This window comes from Wyeomyia smithii, chromosome 1 (assembly GCF_029784165.1).
Source record: "Wyeomyia smithii strain HCP4-BCI-WySm-NY-G18 chromosome 1, ASM2978416v1, whole genome shotgun sequence".
Taxonomy (NCBI): domain Eukaryota; kingdom Metazoa; phylum Arthropoda; class Insecta; order Diptera; family Culicidae; genus Wyeomyia; species Wyeomyia smithii.
In genome coordinates, this window is record NC_073694.1 from 26,118,602 (window position 1) to 26,140,246 (window position 21,645).

Here is a 21,645-nt window from a genome sequence, read left to right on the forward strand (position 1 = left end):
ATTATCGCCAAGCCACACAAACGTTCTTGCGACATGGTCGATCGTAGTTACGTCTTCATATGTTTTAATTTTGAGAAGCTTCTCTCGCCACTTGTTACTTACTTACTTTACTCTACTTTACTTTTAAGGCGACAGACCGATTATTAATCCAGTGCCGAATCCAGAATACGTCGCCATGTCACTCGGTCTTGGGCTGCTATCCTCCAATCGCCCCTAACACCTATTTCGCGTGCATCCTCGTCAACAGCACACATCCAACGAGTGCGGGGTCTACCCCGAAGTCGACGACCTCTATCGGGATTCCTGCTAAATATAGCCTTCGCTTGACGCTCATCCGGTATTCTCGCTACATGCCCAGCCCACTGAAGCCTGCCGTGTTTTATCCGCTTGACTATATCCGCCGATTTGTATTCCTGGTACACTCCATGGTTCATGCGTCTGCGCCAAACACCATTTTCTAGTTTGCCGCCAAGGATTGAACGCAGAATCCTACGCTCAAAAACACCAAGAGCTCGCCGATCAGCCTCTTTCAGCGTCCATGATTCATGGCCGTAGAGAGCCACCGGAAGAATCAGTGTCTTATAGAGTGCAAGTTTAGTTCGGATTTGCAGACTGCGGGACCTTAGCTGGTTACGTAATCCGTAAAAGGCCCTGTTTGCGGCTGCTATCCGTCTCTTTATCCCATGGCTAACCTCGTTGTCACATGTCACTAATGTTTCCAGGTAAATAAATTCGTCGACTACTTCAAATGTTTCCCCATCTAGCACCACCGCAGCACCAACCTCCAACGGACTACCACGCACTCTGCCAGCCACCACGTATTTCGTTTAGGCAGAGTTTATGACAAGCCCTAATCCCGCAGCTTCTCGCCTGAGAGGTCCGAAGGCCTCTTCCACTGCTCTACGATTATTACCAATAATGTCGATATCATCCGCAAAACCTAGAACAAACAACAATATCGCACGCTAGCCTGGGGCTAATGCGGTCTCGATCAACTAGATTAGTTGAGAGAATTCGTTATCGATATTGTTTTTCGGCACATTTTGCATGTTGTAGGATAAGTACAACGACACACCGTGCCCCAGTGCTGAGTCGAGAAAATTTTTCGCTCGAAAAGTTCCTCGACTTGATCGGGAATCGAACCCAATATCACAACCGTGTGGGAGAGCTAGCCGACCGACATCGCTAACCACAGAACCACGGGGACCACCTAGAAGCATGTGCGATTTCGTAATGATGGTGCCGCTTCTCTGCACACCAGCTCTCCGTATAGCACCTTCCAATGCGATGTTGAGTTCGACAGCCCATCACCCTGCTTCAAATCATCTAACGTCACGAAAGGGTCCGATATCTCACCGGCTATCCTGACGCTTGATGTAGAACCTTCAAGGGTGGCACGTATGAACCTAATCAGCTTTGTTGGGAAGCCATGTTCGAGCATGATCCGCCATAACTCATTTCTCTTAACTGAATCGTTCGCTGCCCTGAAGTCTATTAACAGATGGTGCGTCTGTAAGTTGAATTCTCGAAATTTATCGAGGATTTGTCGCAAGGTAAACATTTGGTCCGACGTGGAGCGTCCCCCTCGAAAACCGCATTGGTACTCGGCAACAAAGGTCTCCTGCAATGGCCTCAGTCTGTGGAAAAGGATGCGGGAGAGAATTTTGTACACGGTATTGAGAAGAGTTATGCCCCGATAATTGCTACAGTCCAGGCGATGACCTTTTTTGTAGATCGGGCATATGAGACCCTCCAACCAGTCCGAGGGCAATTCTTCATCAGACCACACTCTCAGCATGATCCGATGGATGGCACGATACAGCTGTTCGCTCCCGACTTTGAAGAGTTCGGCGGGAATGCCGGCCTTCCCAGCTGCCTTGCAGTTTCTCAGCTCTTTCACTGCTTTCTTCACCTCGTCCATGGATGGTGGATCCACAGCTTGACCATCATCCTCAATAGTCATCCTGCTCCTTTCGACTCCACTGTTTCCCTCACCGTTCAACAGCACACTGAAGTGTTCCTTCCAACGCCTGGCCACCTCTGTTTTATCGGTTATCAGGTTCCCCTCCCTATCGTTGCACCTGACAGGAGCTGACACGTTTCGATTCCTAATTCCGTTGACCTTCTTGTAGAAGCTCCTCGCATCGTGCCTGGAGAAGCAACCTTCCGCCTCCGCAAGAAGACGCTCCCAATGCTGTCGTTTCTTCCGGCGATGGAGTCTCTTTTCAGCGGCTCTAGCATCTCGATATCTACCCACGCTCTGACGAGTCACAGCCGTGGACGCAGCTGCCGCAGTTGTACCCAACACTTCTCGCGCTGTAGTGCTCATCGAACTGTGGATGTGTCTCCTACGCTTTCATTGTATGTCTTTTCCAGGAGCTCAAAGAACACCACTTGTTACACTAATGGGTAAAGTGAGTAAAATTCTCAAAGATACAAAAACATTTGAAAAAGTATCAATCAGTTGATTTTTTTGTGATGTAGTTTAACGCATTCATTGGAGTCGTCTCAGCTGGCAACAAAGGTGATAAAATAACAAGTTTTTGGTGCATTTCATGTCCATCGATGTCACACTCTTTCTTGTGTGTGAGGATTTTCTGTAAATGTAGACAACTTTTCTCTAACTGATCTGTACTACAACCCATTAAACTGTGAATATCATACAAGAAGCTGAAATTGTCACTGTGATTTTTCATTAACTGGAATCGATCATCGAACGATGCAATAGCTACATCCAATACAGAATAGAAGAATTTCACTTTGAAAGAGAGTTTTTTCGATGTAATTGGTTCATCTGACTGTTCGTATGCAAACTGTTTCTTTATCATTCTCGGCCGAATTCGTGTTTCTGTTTGAAACTCCGGATTTACTTCTAAAATGTCGGCACGTTCTTTAGCATCAGTAATGACGCTATTCAAACCTTCATTTCTCATATTTCTCCAAAAGTTCTAAACGCTGCCTATCAAGTCTATAGTGTTTTCGAGATTGCTATTTATTTTTTGAAGGTACTTACTCACTAAATTGATTTTGAACAAAATTGAATGCCAAGCTACTAAATTGCATAAGAATTTGATTTTTTTAATTTTTTTTTGCTAGGCTTTCTGCAGTATTTCTTGCAAACGCATCTTGCTTCAGATCCTCGATTGCTTCATATAGGGCATAATAAATTTCTCCTATTTCAAACCTCAAGGGAGTGACAGCATCAATTCGACTTTCCCAACGCGTTCCTCTCAGAGGCTCTACCGTAAGAGAAGTAATGTGTTTTTTGAACGATGAGTTGAAGCAGAAAAAAAGTTGAAAATTTCTTGCACGACACTGAAAAAGTCTACTGCATCAAAACATGACTTGGCACCATCGCTAACAACAAGATTGAGAGAATGGTCGCTGCATGGAACGGATTGATTTTTACAAAAATTGATTTTTACAAAAAAAGTTTAAGATAATTAGTTTGAGAGATTATGACAGATCTCGACGTTTCATGCATTTCTAAGACCATTTTTTTCAATATCGAACATTGTACGAACTACCTGTGCATTTTTTATCGGCCGAAAAAGTGAAACTTTGACCGCTTCGAGGCACCACTTTTCGAAGTCCGACTGAGCTGAAATTTTGCAAGAAGACTGTGGCATGTGAAGTGTTAGTACAACGTTAGTACATGAAAATGTGGATGGTCGCGTCGCACGTGAATGGAAATCCTGCTAGAGAGAGAAAAAATTTCCTCGTCGCTCAAAAAATAAACACACGCATTAGCCGTCTATTTGCCGCCCCTCGATGATTGACGAGCAGCGACCGCCTGCTTCGCCCACGCGTTAATCCGCCCCTGTTCGAAACACTATTGATAAGGCCAGAAAAGAGCAAGAGTAACTCGTAGCTCGAGTGGAGGCGGCCGAGAAGATGGTCAGGACCAGAAGGGCGACTGCATCTCAAGAGGTGCACACAAACGCCCTCTCATTATCAGCAGTCTGTTCTACGGGGCAGGTCGCTAAGAAAATGAGGTAACCTCCAGGGAAGGCGGCCTCCAGAACACAGAGAAACGGTTTTTTCGTGGATCATTGCGCCCTTCTATTGTGATGTTGTGCTATGAGTGTTATATCCATGCTTGTGTGTGAGTTTTACCCTTTCGTTTCGAGCTTACTGCTCTACTGTACCGAGCCTCTTTCCATCCTATCAATATCGCCTAATTACAATTCTCTGGAGAGAACTTGCATACGTTACTCACACTAGTTTTATTATAAAAGGGATTTATTTTTGTTACGAGGAGGGTCAACAGGGGTACTTGATTGAAGGGTGTGTGGTGGGGAGCCCATGTTAAAATCCTTTGACACCCAAATGGCCTGATTCTATCAAGACTCGAACCCACGACCATCCGCTTGTCAAAATGGACTCTATAACCTAATGGTAACGGTTGGTTGTGCCACTCTCGCGGGAAAACACACCAAGTGGTTCAAACTCCGACGAAAAACCGGTCGAAGCGAAGGCTACGGGCGTCAAGATGGCGGAGCATCCAAACGACCAAAGAATATCAGGAAGACACGGAGCAGGGAACACCCGAGTACTCAAGATGGACGGGTCCAAGTACTCAAAAATCTTTAAAAAAAATGAGGGGCGAAACACAGATCTACGGGCGGATGTGCGGAGCATCCTTCGACCTTGCGGTTGCGGGATGACACTTGTGCTCCGAAAGGACGCTAAAACAAAGGAGCTACCTACAAGACGGTAGCTGACCAGGTTCTAGGAAAAGAGATGCAAGTTCTGGTACTTACCTCAGAGGGGACTCTCCAGCCTAAAATCTGGGTCTGTAAGGGGCCAATTGTGCAAACGCTACGGTGGTGCAGGCAATAACGTGAAAGTCTGCGGGGAGCCTTCCAAGTGCCTGGCATGCTCCGGAAAACAGGATACCAAGCAATCCATGGAAGGCCCGAGGAGCCTAGCCAAACCGGCTACTAAGCCACCCCAAGTAACAAAACTAGATTTATCAAAGTTTTATAGCGCTGTTTTGGCCATATGAAGCGCTATAAAACTTCGATAAAACAAGTATTGTTACTAGGGACGGGTGCAATAACCAAGAAGCCTCTGGGTCGTTGTCGGACATCACCATCTTATCGGACCCCTACCGTATCGCTCCCGGAAACAGATTCCCGGTTCAAGAGATTGCGTCAGCTCTAAACGAAGGATACGCGGTTATCAAGATGAAAGGAGGGCACGGAGATCCAACAGACCGTAATTATTAAAAAATGTACTAAAGAATCTGAGTACACCATTCGATTCGTTATGACGTCCAGAATCTCTGGTCAAAATTTCAAAATCATTGTACGGTAGGTACATTTTTTATTTATTTATTGTTCTTTGTCTTCGAAAATTTCGTACAGACTGTTGCTTAACATAAATACCTAATTCTATTAACAAAAGCATTTCTACTAATACAGAATTAGGAATAGTCGTAAACAGCGTTAAAAAACGGATGCATGCACTGAATGAATTATTAAATCCATAGTTTGTCTTACTAGCTGGGAGCCAAAGTGCATCATGGTATCGAAGAGTACGAGATGGGACGTGGATGTTGATGCTTTGCAGTAAAGCTGGAGCGCTACAAAACCGTGCTGAAACTCGCTAATTATCGGTTTAGCGGCGTTGTTCAGAAAATCGTGGACGATTATTTCAAAGACTTTGCCCAGACAGCAAAGTTACGATATTCCACGATAGTTTTCAACTAGATTTTTTCTACCTGATTTGTGGATTGGAATCATCTTGGCAATATTCCACATCGACGGAAACGTACGCTCATCGAGGGAACGATTAAAAATTATCGTTAACGGTATTACTGGTCCGGGAGCACAAATCTTTAGCATATGTGGCGTCAATACAACAACGCCAGGACCTTTTGAAGCATCCAGGTTGTTCAGTGCTTCGAAAACGTCCCTATCAGAAAAGCGGAATTCAGGAAGATGCACCTCATGAGTTGGTGTACGCCGAAATGTATCCGGGTTGGAAGCGGGAGAGGTGGTTCGAAACACGCTTTTGAAAAAGCCTGCAAATAGGATAACAGCTTCCTCAGCTGTGCTTGCATGACATCCGTTCGACTCAACGTTCGATGGGATGCGTTTCGATGATTTCTGAGTCCTAATAAAAGCCCAAAATGATGACGGGTTCAGTTTCAGATTTGATTGCAATCTATTCACGTACGTTGAATAGGTCGTCGCCAGGAGACTGGAATATTCACATTCGATGTGCCGAAGAAACTGGCTGTTTTCTTCGGACCTTGTCTTGAAGAATCGGTTACGGGCTTTACGGAGCTCGTTGCGCAGGCGACGTAGTCTAGGAGTCCACCAAGGTTTGCGTGCAAAAGAGGATGCATCAATTTTGCGACGAGGAACAAGTCTTCCGAAGATGACATAAAGTGTATCATAAAAAACAGACAGTTTCATCTACAGAGGTACAACTCAATCGTTGTGCCCAGTTGATTGCTGAAATTTCATTGTTTAACAAGTTAGTGGCACATGTCTTGAAGTCGAATTCCGTGGTATTCACTGAAGCGTTTAGGAGTGGAGTTGGCGCGCCAAAATGTTTCACGTAATCGGGAGAGTTGATGTACGCTAGGTCGAGAATTCTCCCACTTGCATTTCGTAGGCTATTCATCAGAACAAGACCAGCAATGGGCATTGATTCCGTCAGTGAAACCTCTCACTCTGATGTAGCGTTCGTAGGGAGTAGTAAGTAGTAGCAACACAGGTGGTAAAGTACAAAAAGTAGAAGGTTGTATCCAAGACACGAACGCATAACTGACGTAGAACTACGCACACCAATAACAAATGCATTGTTGTAAGTGTTTCATTAATGAGTCATAAAGTCTACTAATGCTTGCTTGGTGCTGCCTCAACAGTGGAGGAATAAACACATTGAAAACACGAGCTGTAAAAGCTGTTTCACATTCAGTAAAATAGACGGCCGCGACATTCACTCCAGATCTTCCTGATTTGCCTCCAGGATGCACAAAGTCATTGTTCTGCGATGATACAAGCCTTTTCCGTAAAAGGAAAAAGTCTTCGTGTCATATGCAGTCGATTGCAGAAAAGTTTAGATATTTTTTCTTCCTACTTGCAAAAGTGGAAAATCTCTCCCAATGCTTCTAAAACTCAAATGATAATTTTTCCTCGTAAGCCTAGGGCTTCTTTCCTCATGCCAAACAATAATCACGTTGTCAAGATGAATGGGGTTATTTCAAGTTGGTCTGACAAGGTTAAGTACTCGGGACTAATTTACGATAAAAAAACTTATTTTCAAAAAGCACATTGAGAGTATACAAGCCAAGTGCATCAAATATACGAGATGTTTATATCCTCTCATTAACAGGAATTCTAAACTTTGTTTAAAGAACAAACTGTTGATTTACAAACAAATTTTTAGACCAGCAATGCTTTATGCTGTACCGATTTGGTCAAGTTGCTGTTCAACAAGGAAGAAAACGCTCCAAAGAATTCAGAATAAAATTCTGAAAATGATTTTGAAGCGTCCTCCTTGGTTTGGTACACTAGAATTACATAGACTTACTGGTGTTGAACCATTAGAAGCTATGTCAAATAAAATTATTAACAATTCTCGACAAAAATCGTTGAAATCCTTATTTGCTACGATAAGCTTTCTTTATAGCCAATGAGTTAGCAATTAAGTAAGTTGTAAGTTAACATCCCCTTTTTTGACAAGTAGGTTTGAATCCCTACGAATGATAAGTCCTTATTGCGGAAGCAAACAAATCCTAACAATTTAAATTACAAATTTCTAACAGTGTTAAGAAGTCACCATTTGTGATTGGACACACATACTAACAAATCCCCCCCCCCTTTAAAGAAAAAGACAGATTTAAATTGATAGTATCGCTTTAGTTGTCAAAAAATTATTAACCTTCAAATACTTGTTTATTTGCCTTGAGAAAGGCATTTTGCTGCTCAAAATTGGATTTTCTGATGGCAAACCTTTTTGCTGCCTCAGTAGAGGGGCAATAATGGCCATCTGACGACACACGCTGAGAAGTGAGAAGAACCAGGCTGCTTCTGAGACATGGTGACCAACCACAGGGCAAGTGATTTGTTTGATTTAAAGGCAGCCACAGGCGCAACCCGCTGCTATCCGCTGTTACTGCTGAGTGCTGATATCTGCTGCTACTGCTATCAACGTTGTGGACGGTCTAGCCAGCTCACCTTCCTACTGATGAATGCAGCTGGTTTTACCAGAAACACTCTTTTATAGCCGAAGGTTGCTACGAAATAGGTCGCGCCTTTCTGTTCAGTTTTACCATTCTCTAATGATTTTTAGACGAATTATTCCATAATTCGCATTTGATTTTTGTATACAGCGAATAAACACCATAAACACTGATGGTGCTCTCACACACGCAACAATTTAAACCCGTATCGTGTTGCGGTTTGTAAGATCAGCGGATTTCGTTTGCTCGCTGTTGCGTGTTGCATCATGTTGCAACTGAGTAGCTGGGAGACGTCGAAATTCTGTTCATGTTGATTGAATGAATCGACTTCAATTCATTCCTGTAAAGTCGAATTAAGCACCTTTGTTAAGGCGTTCTAACATAACAAGGCAGTTTGTTGTTTCGCAGCCTTTGTGCAAAATCTGTAAAAGCTGTTTTCGCATTCAGTAAATAAGACGGCCGCGACAGACTGTGTTTTCTTGGATTCAGCACAGGATGTGTTGTTGCCAAGATAAAGCAAAACTTTATTGCGGGAAGAAGGTCGAAGCCCTTAACTGGCATAACGAGAAGGTTGGTGCTACTTCGCTGCTGCTTAGATACGTGATGTGATTTGTTTACTGGCGCAATCCGCTGCTGCTACTTCCGCAATTCGCTGCGAAGCGGATAACTAGTTATACTATTCGGTCGACCTTTTTAGGAAAAGGCAGCAAGCGACCAATCAGAGGACGTAATTTTCGTTTCAACAAGGTTTGACAATTTTCAATAGTACAACATTTCGTATTATCAATCAACACTTTTCTACATTTGGGTGTTTGCGTGTATAATTTTCCAATCAATTACTGCAAGAATTAAGGAAATCGGTTGAAAACAAACCGATTTTTAAGCAGGAACATTTTTCGTCCCCTTTTCGTTAATATTTTTCCTATTTACATCCCTATGTGGTAGGCTAAGGAAAAACGTAGTTCTACGTCAAAAAGTGATATAAAAACGTCGAAACACTTATTGTAAAGCACGTTTTTCAACTAACATTTTATGAAATAACTTCCAAAATAGTTTCGACACGTTCCAAGTATTATATTTCAAGATATTAACAAATGGTGAAAATATTTATTTTGGAATCCCACAGTGCACAGTGGTCTAAATCCGAAAAATCTATGAAACAATTTTGCTGAAGACATTGAGTACATAAAATCAAGTTTTCATAGTCAAATCTGAAACGATCATGATTTTTCGAGCTTAGACCACTGTGCACTGTGGGATTTTCAAATAAATCTGTAAATGTCATAAAATATAATACTTGGAATGTGTCTTTCTGAACAGCTACGATAAATATAAATCAAAATATATATTCGTCTTAATTAGACAATTTTTATATTGTTTAGGCGATTCGAACACATCTAAAGCTTTCGATTTTTTGCACTTTGGTGGTTTGGTGCATACGTATCGATTTAACCCGTACATCTATTTCCAGTTTATTTCATAAACAGTTTTACATTGGCTGTATATGTACTGATTTGTAGCTGATCAAGCGCTTCAGCATTTTTATCATATATTATGATTGCGCTTAAGTCACTTTTGCAATTATGTAAATGTTAGTAAACATAAAAACCGTAGTTTTCGTTACAATGCACAACTTTTAAATAGAGATAAACGGTTTCTGGTATAGGGTGAGTGCGTTGGCGTTTGAGAAAGTTTTGTGATTTAGTGAATCAAATAGGACCTTTATGTATTTAGTAGCTCTGAAGGTAATGAACAACTTTCCCTGCTACATCAACATGTTTTATCGGGAAAATCGTGTAGTTTTGATTTTTGTCCCGTCTTACCCTACGTCATAACGAATTGTATGGTGTACTCAGATCCTGTGGGAGTACCGTACGACGCTTTTCAACGCAATTTAAAAAAAAAATTGATATCTAAATATGTAAATAGGATGATATGTAAATAGGAAAACTATTAACGAAAAAGGGACGAAATATGTCCCTTTTTAAATGCTTCTAAATCGGTTTGTTTTCAACCGATTTCCTTCATTTTTGCAGCAATTGTTTGGAAAGTTATACACGCATCCACCCAAATGTAGAAAATTGTAGATTGATTATGCAAACTATTGTACTATTGATAATTGTCAAGCCTTGTTTAAACGAAAATTACGTCCTCTGATTGGTCGTTATATGATTGCTTCCCAAGCACGGTCGACAGAATCATATACCTTGCAATTGAAAACATGCTGTTTGGCCTATATAAGAGCCTGTTTCAGCCGAAGCCGCTCATAATAGTTCTGGACAGCGACAATAGCAGTCAATAGCCGTCGTCCTTCCTTAGCAGCAACACTAGCCCTGTGGTTAGTCACCACGTCTCAGGAGCAGCGCGGTTCTTCTCAACGTGTGTCGCCAGACTGCCATTATTCCCCCGTGTTAGGGCAGCATGAAGATCGTCATCACCAAATCCAATTTTGAACAGCAAAATGCCTTTTTTCAAGGCAAATAAACAAGTAATTGAAGGGTGAAAATTTTCTTGCATTAACACAAGCAAACATTCTTCGCGGGATCCTAGCAATCAAATTCTGTTGTAGTTTATTTAGTTAACAGTGGGGGTACTGTTGGGACAGCACAAAGGCAGCGATCAACATAACCGATTTTGAATAACAAACTGCCCTGTTAGAACGCATTCACAAAGGCAGTTAATTCGAATATGCAGTACTGATATAAAGTCGATTCTATCAATCAGCATGAACAGAATTTCATCGTCTCCCAGGTGCCAAGTTGCAACATGATGCAACACGCAACAACGAGCAAACGAAATCGCTTGCCTGATATTACAAGACGTAATACGATAGGGGCAATATCGTTGCGTGTGTGAGAGCACCATCGGTGTTTACTAGCTGGATACAAAAATCAAACGCGAATTGTGGAATAATTCGTCTAAAGAATATTAGAGAATTAGACAACTGAACTGAAAGGCGTGGCCTACTACGTAGCACCCTTCGGCTATAAAAGAGTGTTTCTGGGAAAACTAGCTACATTCATTAGTCGGAAGGCGAGATGGATGGACCGTCCACAACGTTGACAGTAGTAGAAGCAGATACAGCTAGGGGTGTGCGAAACTGGCTTTTCTGGTGTCGAAACGAAACGAAACGAAATTAACCCTTAATTTCGGTTTCGCCAAATTAGTCGAAACGAAATCAAGGTGGATTTCGAGTTCTCGAGACGAAACGAAATTGGTCTCTAAATTTCGCGAAATTTCGAAAAATAAAATAAATGTTTCTGAAACATAGCATTACAATGATTTTTAACGTTGGAGCGTACGCTAACGAAGTACCCTTCAGTAGCTGATCGCTAGGTGCTTACCTGGTCGACGAAGAGTAACGTAGGTATTCATATATTGATAAACCGACAATGACGAGAAAATCAAAAATGTTTAAAACTAAAATCTTGATGCATTCATTCATACAGATTATATTGCAGGTTATAGTAGCGCGATAGATACAAATGATCTAAAGGTCAAACTCGAAATGTCTTTGTAAATAATAATTTAATAAACTTCTGAACTGATTGTTTTGGTTTGAATGTAACTATGTTTAAAATAGTAATCCTTCTTTCATAGCACTTTCATCATTCAAAATCCAACTTTTGTCCTAGAGCACGAACTGGAAAACATGAGAGATGGTAGGAAGGTTTTCAACCATTCCTGTGAGTTTTGGTGTCCCTAGCAAAGATAACTTTTCCAAAGAGTTTTTCCCTATGCAAACGTAAAAGCGACGAATCCGATAAGCAATTCCTCGGCGGCCTTCTGATGCATTTCTGCATTCTCTAAAAGCAGCAAAATTCACAGGAATGGTTAAAAAGCTGTAAAACCTTTGGAGGGCAACTCTTTTTTGAATTTTTTTAACACTGTTTAGTCAGACTAGACTAAGTGACATCTTTATCAATTCGAGGAAAACAAAATTTAAGTTAACTATTCTGTAAACTTTGAAGTTTTCAATATTTTTGCACATTTTTTAATATAACTTAAAATTACTTTTTAACTGAGCAGTTCCACAAAAAATGTCCCAGTTTCAATATTTTTTGTCATTTTAGATTTGGCCTAAACTTTGCATACACGTTTCTATAGGCTGAGAAGCTATTTAAAATGCTATTTTGGGAGGGTTATTGTGATTATAAATATTTTCAGAGCCAAAAGTTTTTTGATCAGTGTGACGTCTCTGGAAAAGTTTTAGACAGTAATTTTATCTTTCCGATAAAAAAACTCTAAAAAATTCATTTTTTTAATGAAAAAGAAACATTAAAACTAATATAAAAAAGCTAATTTCTCAAAAATCTTTTTTTTTGCGTAAAAATTACAAAAAAAAATACCGAAGCGATGAAGAAGTCAAAAAAAAGTTATATTTAAAAAAAAATTTATAACATGGACGAGGGAAATTTTTTTCTAAGCCTAAAAGTCACACCTTCTATTCCCGTTCATTTTCGCATCCTCGCAAACTGCATACATTGCCCGCTTTACTAAACTTAACCGTTATGTACTCGGCAGGGTACCCGGGTACCTTTTCAGACTTTATTGCAACAAAAACCAAGGATAACGTCAACTTAGATAGCTGAAATTTATGGAATGCTCCTAACTAGTGGAAATAAACCATTTTCCATCATTAGTCTGTTTGTAGAAACAAGGGGGGTCGAAGGGGGGGGGCTTCGAGTACGTAAGTACTCGGCAGGGTACCCGGGTACCCACAAAATGAAATACTTCTTGCTTATTCATTTCTTGACAGATTTTCGATCTTGGCCTATCAAAAGACATCTACATAACCACATCTGGTTCCTGTAAATCCGGATCTACGGGTGCATGTTCCGGTGAGACAAATTAGTACAATTGTCAATAAAACCGAACAACATTGGTATCAAAATTCTTGAAATCACTCCAGGAATCGATCTACATCCATTTCGAGTCCAACTGGTGAGTTGTCCTCGAAATTGTCTTACCGGAGCAGATTCCCGTGGGGCCCTAATTGGCCATAAACATGAGTGGATAGAAACCCTAGCAATATGCATATGAGCAAGTTGTTGGCAAAGAACTCGGATCAACAACTGCAGCTGATACATCTACCTCGGTCAAACGAGACTCAACCCCCACCCCCCGCCCCGTCCCCCTATATATGACGACGTGGTTTGGGAACCTAACCTTTCTTTTCTTCTACCTTGTAAATTCGTCAAGTGCAAAGTCAGAATCACTTTTATGCTATAATCTGAACTTGTTTTTGACATTGTAAAATTTTGTGTCCCCCAAAACAAGAGTAACATTTCTCAGTTATGTGTTCAACGAGAGCGAACCATGTACTTTTTATTCATTCATTGATAAAGTATACTTTTTTGGTAACACGATTAAAATATTTTTGATAAGGGACCTGGCAATTTTGAAACCTATGCTGACTTTGAAGTCAGAGTGTTTTGAAACAATACTAAAAATTCAGGCAATTACGACTTTTTCTGCTTGACACATCGATCACTCTGTCTGCACACTTTAAGGCATGATATCTGGTCAGCCTAGTGATAGCAATGAACTATCTGAAAAAACACATTTAAATACACTACGGTGTGCGAAGAGGAGTCCTCTAACACAAAGAAATCCGAAAAAACGCTTGAAAATTTTTACAAGTCTAGTAGCATAGAACATTTGGCCTGTAAGATAGAGCTTCAGAGCTTTAGTTTTGACAGAAATTGCTATGCCCTCCTAAACGAAAGACAAAAAGTGACCTCTTTAACCTTCTGGGCAGCGTTTCCAGGTCATTCTTTTAAAAATCTGGAAAAGGCAAAAAAAAAATCTGGAAAAAATCTGGAAGTCATTTCGTGGGGTGAAAGGTAAATTCTTCGGATAAAAGTCTTGGGGTATGTAAAATTTGGGGTGACAAAATTGCAAAATTTCGCGCCAAATTTGAAGTGATGACCTTTTTGCGGAACAGAGAAAATAAAATCTGGATGAAATCTGAATCATTCATGAAAAATCTGGATAATTGTACATCAAATCTGTCTACCTGGATGCATGTTCAAAAATCTGGATAATCCAGCTAATTCTGGATACCTGGCAACGCTGCTTGTGGGCTGCAAATATAACCACATTTTGATGTACGTGAAAGATGCGTAAAATTTATTCCTACACCCAACGCAAACGGGGAATATTTTATTACTTTTGGGCAATTTTTTATTACTTTTTGTGTCTTATGACTGCGCATTATACACAAAAAGTAACAAACAAAAAGTACTAAAAATTATGACGGCCACACGCTTGTATGTATTTCTGCAGGAGAACATACAGCCAAGCACCGAAATGCATGTGTTGGCAAGACTTCACTCGCTGCATTTGTATTGATGCAACGATCTGGCTCATTTTTGTCTCCCTTCATCCACACACAATCAGAATCTCAACCGTCAACCTCAAATGTCCAATTAGAAACACTTTCGTTTCGTCCCCCAGTATTTACTTGAAATGGAAATATGTAATACTGTCTGACCAGAGTTGCCGAAGTTGCGAATATTGTTCTGGATGGGCACGAGTTTTGTATATTCAAACAGGTCCAAATGAGTTTTCATGAACCAATGATTATGAGCTGTAAATAGCTTGCAAGAAAGCGAATGTTTTTATTTTTCTCTAACGCAGTTCACAGATCGTGATGTCATTTTAAAGCGCATTTCAAGTCTTTGAAATCATCAACGTTTGAATACTCTATGACGGGCAAAATGTTGCTTGGCAGCTCTTGTCATATTTTTTCGCTGCTCCGTATGCATACAACGAGCGAACTAATACACGCCCACCGGATGAATTGGAGATTGAAAAAACTTGTAACATGTGCAACTTATGCGACGGTGTGTTGTTTTTTTTTTGACTTGAGGTGGAGAGGGAGCATTTTTCGACAGAAAAAACGTTGCATGTGGTTGAAACGACCATTATTAGATAGCCGTACTCTCATAACACGTGCTAAATATATGACAGTATGTGTTGTTACTTGACTGGAGAAGAATTTTATTGCTTTTTAAGTAATGGATTTGTTACCTAAAAGGTAATTTTGCGCTATTGCTTCTAAAGTAATAAGGAAAGTTTTGCGTGTACAAACAATTTACTAGATACCTTGTAGCGTATTTGGACGGCTTCATATTCCTCGAATATGACTTCAGTGATGACATGAATTTCATGCTCTGCGTGAATAAAAAATACCTCCCGCATGATGTTAAGGTTTTGTCTTTAAAAACAAAAATTACCAGCTGAGAGTTTATTCTTCTATGTATGACTTAGTTTACCAGATATCTGTTGAGATATATTCTATTTAATTTATAGTCGCAATTAGCACAAACCAAAATAATGTAATAATGTGCATCGGAAATTTGGTCCGAAATTTCGCGAAATTTCGTAATCGTCGAAATTGGAAGTTTAATTTCGCGGAATTTGAAGCGGAATTTGAAGCGGAATTTAGCAAAATTCAACGAAATTTTTCGGCAATTTTGCGAAACCGAAATTTCGCGAAATTTCGGGAAATTTCGAGTTTTGCTAAATTATACGAAATCATTCGAAATCTCGCACAGCCTTAGATACAGCACTCAGAAGCAGAGCTGCGAAAAGTCAATATCATACTACTGACATTACGCCAAAATGATGCAACACGAGAATCAGCCAACTACGATGCATGGTTCATTACAAAAGAGTTTGCGATGTTATAATGATTCTCTTAGCGTCAACTCTCACTCTCATTTTTTTCTTGCTAACTTTCTCGATCATTCGGGTATGGCTGTACTGAGATTGAACCAGCAGAAATATCAAGTTCATTCTGACAGCATGATGTTATGAGGATAGCAAACATAAAATCAATGATTTTTCTTCAATTGATATGTATGATATTGATATATAGTCGGCGTGCGATCAAACCGAATTAAGCGCCGTTTTCTCAGATTGAGTTATTGACACCCAGTGGATATGAGAAGTAATAATCTATCTATTATGAAGTAACGAAATCGTTTGAGCATTTGATAACGATATTATAACAAAAATTCTCTGTAACAGCTTGTACACAGCAATTGCGGCGGTAAATGTTTTTAGAAGCTTGGTTCGGTTTGACTGCACGCCGACTAAAAGCATTGTCAATAAACAACTATTACTTCGTTTTGTGATTGAGCGTATTTTAGTTTGGTGCTTCTTCATAACACCAATTGTTATAAAAAAAAATCTATTAATCTCATATCTGAAAAATAATATTGCATTTTTATTTGTTTTTTGACAGCATGAGTTTATTATTTGATTCTTGAATATTGTGCTCGTTGTAGGTTAAACTAAAGACAGTAGGGGTCTTCACAACGAGCTCGTATACGAATACCCAGCCGTAAACTGTGTATCTTCCATTACTCGTCAATGGAGGTGAGTATTTTTACGGCTGGGTATTTGTTTACGAGCTCGACATGAATACCCATAGTGTTAGTTCGCGGCAAAAAATGAATCGCGGGTGGCAAAACAGAAAACTTTATAATATGTATGGGTATGTATATTTATATACAGATCCTGTTAAATTTTGGCACGGTTCAACTTGGAAACTGTTCAATTTCGGTTCGGAACGGTTATGCTTTTCTCCTAGTTTTCATTCATATTTTCTTTCAACAAAGAGGATGGCCGGAGTTAATCGACTGGTTTCGGATATATGGCCGTAATATGTTTCAGTAACATGGTAACGATGATCAAAGCAGTGCTTAGAAGTGCTTAAAATCCTACCATGCCTCTCATTGAAAAATGTAAAAATGCGGACCTGTTTGAAATTATAAACCTAGTTCATTGGTGGCCATATCTTGAGTTGGGATCGTCACGGACCGCAAAGCAGATCAAATTAAAAAAAACCCTGATAGCAACAAACTTCAAGCTGGCACTGACATAATCACGCTACTGAAACGATTTTTGATATTCCAAAAATCACCTTGATTTGCATTGCAGTGACATTTCCGAGTGAACTCTGTATATTCACGACGATTGACAATGAGAACCCGAAAATGGCAACAAAAGAGACAAGATATTGAATCACTTGTCGGATCTCCACGCTTACTGTGATGGTTGCTGGCTATTCATGAGAGAAAGAAACGAGTGCGATGATATTTTCTCTCTCGTCATAGTCAGCATGTTGCTTGGATTAATCGCAGCTCTGCTCAGAAGTTACAGCGGGTTGCGCCTGTGGCTGCCTTCAAATTAAATAAATCACTTGCGCTGTGGTTGGTCACCATGTCGTCAGTTGAATTCAAAACTGGCACAACTCAAAATTCATAGTTTCGAGAAAACCGCGTTTGAAAATTTGCGTAAAAAATTTCTTTTTTTCATTTTCGTGAATAATTACAATTTTAAGACTTCCTATTTTTGTTGAACTTGTTTGGGTCTATCAGTTGCATGTAATAAGCAAGTTACAAGAATTGTAATCTCATTTTTCTGTCTTTTTAGGGATATTTTAGATTCGAGCAATATAGGCACATCCACTTATATTTCTATAAATATTGTGAATTTTGAAACGAGTTTTTGTGAGATGAAACTTTATAGTATTTGGCATCGTTTGCCATCAATAACTCAAACTGCGAAATTTTGAGTTGTGCCAGTATTGAATTCAACTGACGATGTCTCAGTAGCAGCGCGGTTCTTCTCAGCGTACCTCGCCAAACTGCCATTATTTCCCCACTGTTGGGGCAGCATAAAGATCGTCATCACCAAATCCAATTTTGAACAGCAAAATGCCTTTTTTCAAGGCAAATAAACAAGTCATTGAAAGTTAATAATTTTTGACAACGTAAGCAAGCATTCTGTGCGGATTCTAGCAGTTACATCTGTCGCGGCCGTCTAATTTACAGAAGGTGAAATAGCTTCCACAGTGCATGTTGTCCGTGTATCTAAACTCCCCCACTGTTGGGGTAGCACAAAGGTTGCGATCAGCAACCGATTTTGAACAACAAAATGCCTTTTTGGCGTAGAACTATGTTTTACTTTAGCATACCACACAGGGATGCAAACTGAAAAACTGGGACGAAATTTGTCCCTTTCCTAATGCTTATAGGTCGGTTGGTTTTCAACCGATTTTCTTTATTCTTGCAGCAATCGATTGGAAAATTATACACGCATCTGCCCAAATGCAGAAAAATGTTGTTTGAATCTACGAACTATTGCACTATTGAAAATTGTCAAGCCTTGTTGAAATAAAAATAACGTCCTCTGATTGGTCGCTTGCTTGCTGTGTGTGTATGATATGGTATCATGTGTGTATGTGTGTATGTGTGTATGATATGGTATGATGTGTGTATGGTATAATGATATGGTATGATGTGTGTGTCTATGATATGGTATGATTTGTGTGTGTGTGCTGTGTGCTGTGTATGGTTTTTAACTCGACACGATCTGCTAACTGCTGAAACCGGTTCACGAAATTCACAACCCTGCATTAGTAGACATTATAACTCATTACCCAAGTAAAAATATTGGTTTTATCAAAGTTTAATAGCGCTCAATACAGCCAAAAAAGCGCTATAAAACTTTGATTAAAACAGTTGTGTTACTAGGCCCTAGTAACTAGGGTAATGAAACACTCAATGCCAGTGCTGATAAAAGTCATTTTCCCCAGCAAAATTCTTCGAAAACTACAGCCAATCATTTTCAATTTTCACTTCCAATGACCGCAGCACTCTTCCAGATACACTAGATTTTCGTCCTAGTAACGTGCTGTTATACTCAGATGAAATAGATCGCACGCATCGTTCAAAGTGAAAAAGAAAAACAAACAGTCCACTCAACCAAAATGAACCTCGCCGAAACACTTTTTCACTGACACTGACCGATGCCTTGACAATCTTCGTTAAGTGATAAACTGATTCTGTTGTCTTGTTTCCATCGCATGAAATATAATGAGATGTTCAAACAGTTCACTTCCATGCAAAAAGCGGGAAGGGAGAACTCTGAAAGGATTGTAAAAAAAAATAAACGTTTATGGATGCTTTTTTTCACTTTCACTCAAGAGTGTCAACAAATATCAATCCTGCTCAATGCATTTGTTAATAGTGTACGTAGTTCTACGTCATTTATGCGGTCGTGTCTTGGATACAACCTCCCACTTTTTTTAATTTCAGTTTTATATTTTTTTATTCAAATTCTGGTTTTCCTATTGAAATTATTTGAAAAGTATATAGATTTTTTTTTTCAAACTGACAATACAAAAAAAAAAAAAAAAAAAAGACATCCGTTGTTTTGCTTTCGTCTTGATTAGACGCAAATTGTTTATCTCCGTTTGATTCGCAAAATAACAATACACGAGTTATCGTACGGGTGTTTTTTTTTCGATTAGTTCTTGTGTGCGATAACAATAGCCTGCAATATATCGGCAGAAACATCTTCTGCACACTGGTAGGGGCAGGCTACCCCGCCAGTGATCCGATACGCAGCTGATATATCAGCAAGAATAATTCTCCCGCACCGCTGTTACCCCGCTAGCAGCACGGACCACCATACGATCGAGCGAGTGGAAGTCAACTACAAGTGGCATCTACAAGGTCGCGTGTAGGATACGGCCACTGTGTCACAACACGAAGCTGGATCGTCATTGTTTGTTCTGCGGAGACGCTCGATTAATCCTACTATCAGCCGTGAGGTCGTGACTTAGACGTTCGGTGAAGTATTCACTTTAGAATTTTTATCATTATTATTAATAGTATTATTATTATTGTTATTATTATAATTATTATTACTATTATTATTATTATTATCATTATTATTATTATTATTATTATTATTATTATTATTATTATTATTATTATTATTATTATTACTATTGTTATTAGTATTAGTATTACTGCCTTTTTTTTATTTTGATCCATTGTAGTTTGAAAAATTGTTTTTAAAATTTAATAGCAACTACTTGACCCCCCCTCACATTCGAATATTTATCGTTTGTGTGCGGTAGAGCGTAACGCTCCCGCAAAATGGACGACATGCAGGTGCAACTATTCCTGGATGTGGAAACAACTGGGGAAGAGATTGAGATCTCCCCCATCAATTCCCCTCTACCTTCCCCGCTACCTAGCCCCGTACCAAGGGTACCGGCAACACGGGTGAAAGCTTACCCAGATGCTTCGAAAGGTCCATTTGTAGTTTACTTCAGGCCCATAAAGAAGCCTCTAAATATAATTCAAATCGGCAAGGACCTGGCAAAACAGTTTTCGGACGTAACCGAAATTACAAAGGTTAGACCGAACAAACTGCGAGTTGTTGTGAGTAGCTTGAAGCAAGCAAACGCAATTGCTAGCTACGAGCTCTTCACGAGAGAGTACCGCGTGTACATCCCTGCCAAGGACGTGGAGATCGACGTTGTGTGGTTACCGAAGGAAGCCTCACGGTCGATGACATTTTGCGTCACGGGGTTGGCTGCTTCAAGAACCCCCTGATTCAAGATGTAAAGATACTGGATGTCAAGCAATTGCATTCAGTATCCATCGAAGAAGGGAAGAAGAAATTCTTCCCTTCGGATTCCTTCCGTGTAACATTCGCCGGATCCGCACTGCCGAACTACATCTCTTTGGACAGGGTTCGTCTGCCTGTACGCCTGTTCGTACCGCGGGTCATGCATTGCCAAAACTGCAAGCAGTTAGGTCATACAGCCACCTACTGCTGCAACAAGGCACGCTGCAGCAAGTGCGGAGGCAATCATGCTGAGACCGCTTGCAGTGAGGATACTGAAAAGTGTCTTTACTGCGAGGGAACTCGGCATGACCTTTCGGCGTGTCCCGCGTACAAACAGCGCGAGGAAAAAATAAAGCGTTCCCTCAAGGAACGATCAAAGCGCTCTTTCGCAGAAATGCTGAAGAGTGCTGAGCCACCCTCGACAGGAAACATCTTTTCCTTTTTGCCAACCGATGAGGGTACATCTGACGATCCCGTCGAAGGGTGTTCTTATGCCATGCCAGAAGGATCTAGGAAGAGGAGAATGATCAACTCTCCTAATCTTTCTCGCAAAGGTCGCAAGATAACCCCTAGCGGAATGACCAATAAGCCAACACAAAAAGGAAGCGGTGAAGAAAAACCGAAGCAAGTACCTCCCGGTTTTAATTTTAAATCAAACCAGGAGTACCCACCGCTTCCTGGGGCACCAAAAACCCCTCGTGCACCCATTTCTCGATCAGAAGATAAAAAAGAAACAGGGTTCATAAAATTTTCTGATATTGTGGACTGGATATTTAAAACATTCAACATACCAGATCCCCTACAAAATATTCTTCTTGCCCTTCTTCCCACAGTGAAAACCTTTTTGAAGCAACTAGCAGCAACTTGGCCCCTCATTTCAGCTATCATATCTTTCGATGACTAATTCGGCGAAAGAGGTTAGGAATTTTATCACTGTATTACAGTGGAATTGCAGAAGTATCATCCCCAAATTCGATCTATTTTCTCATTTAATAAATACATAC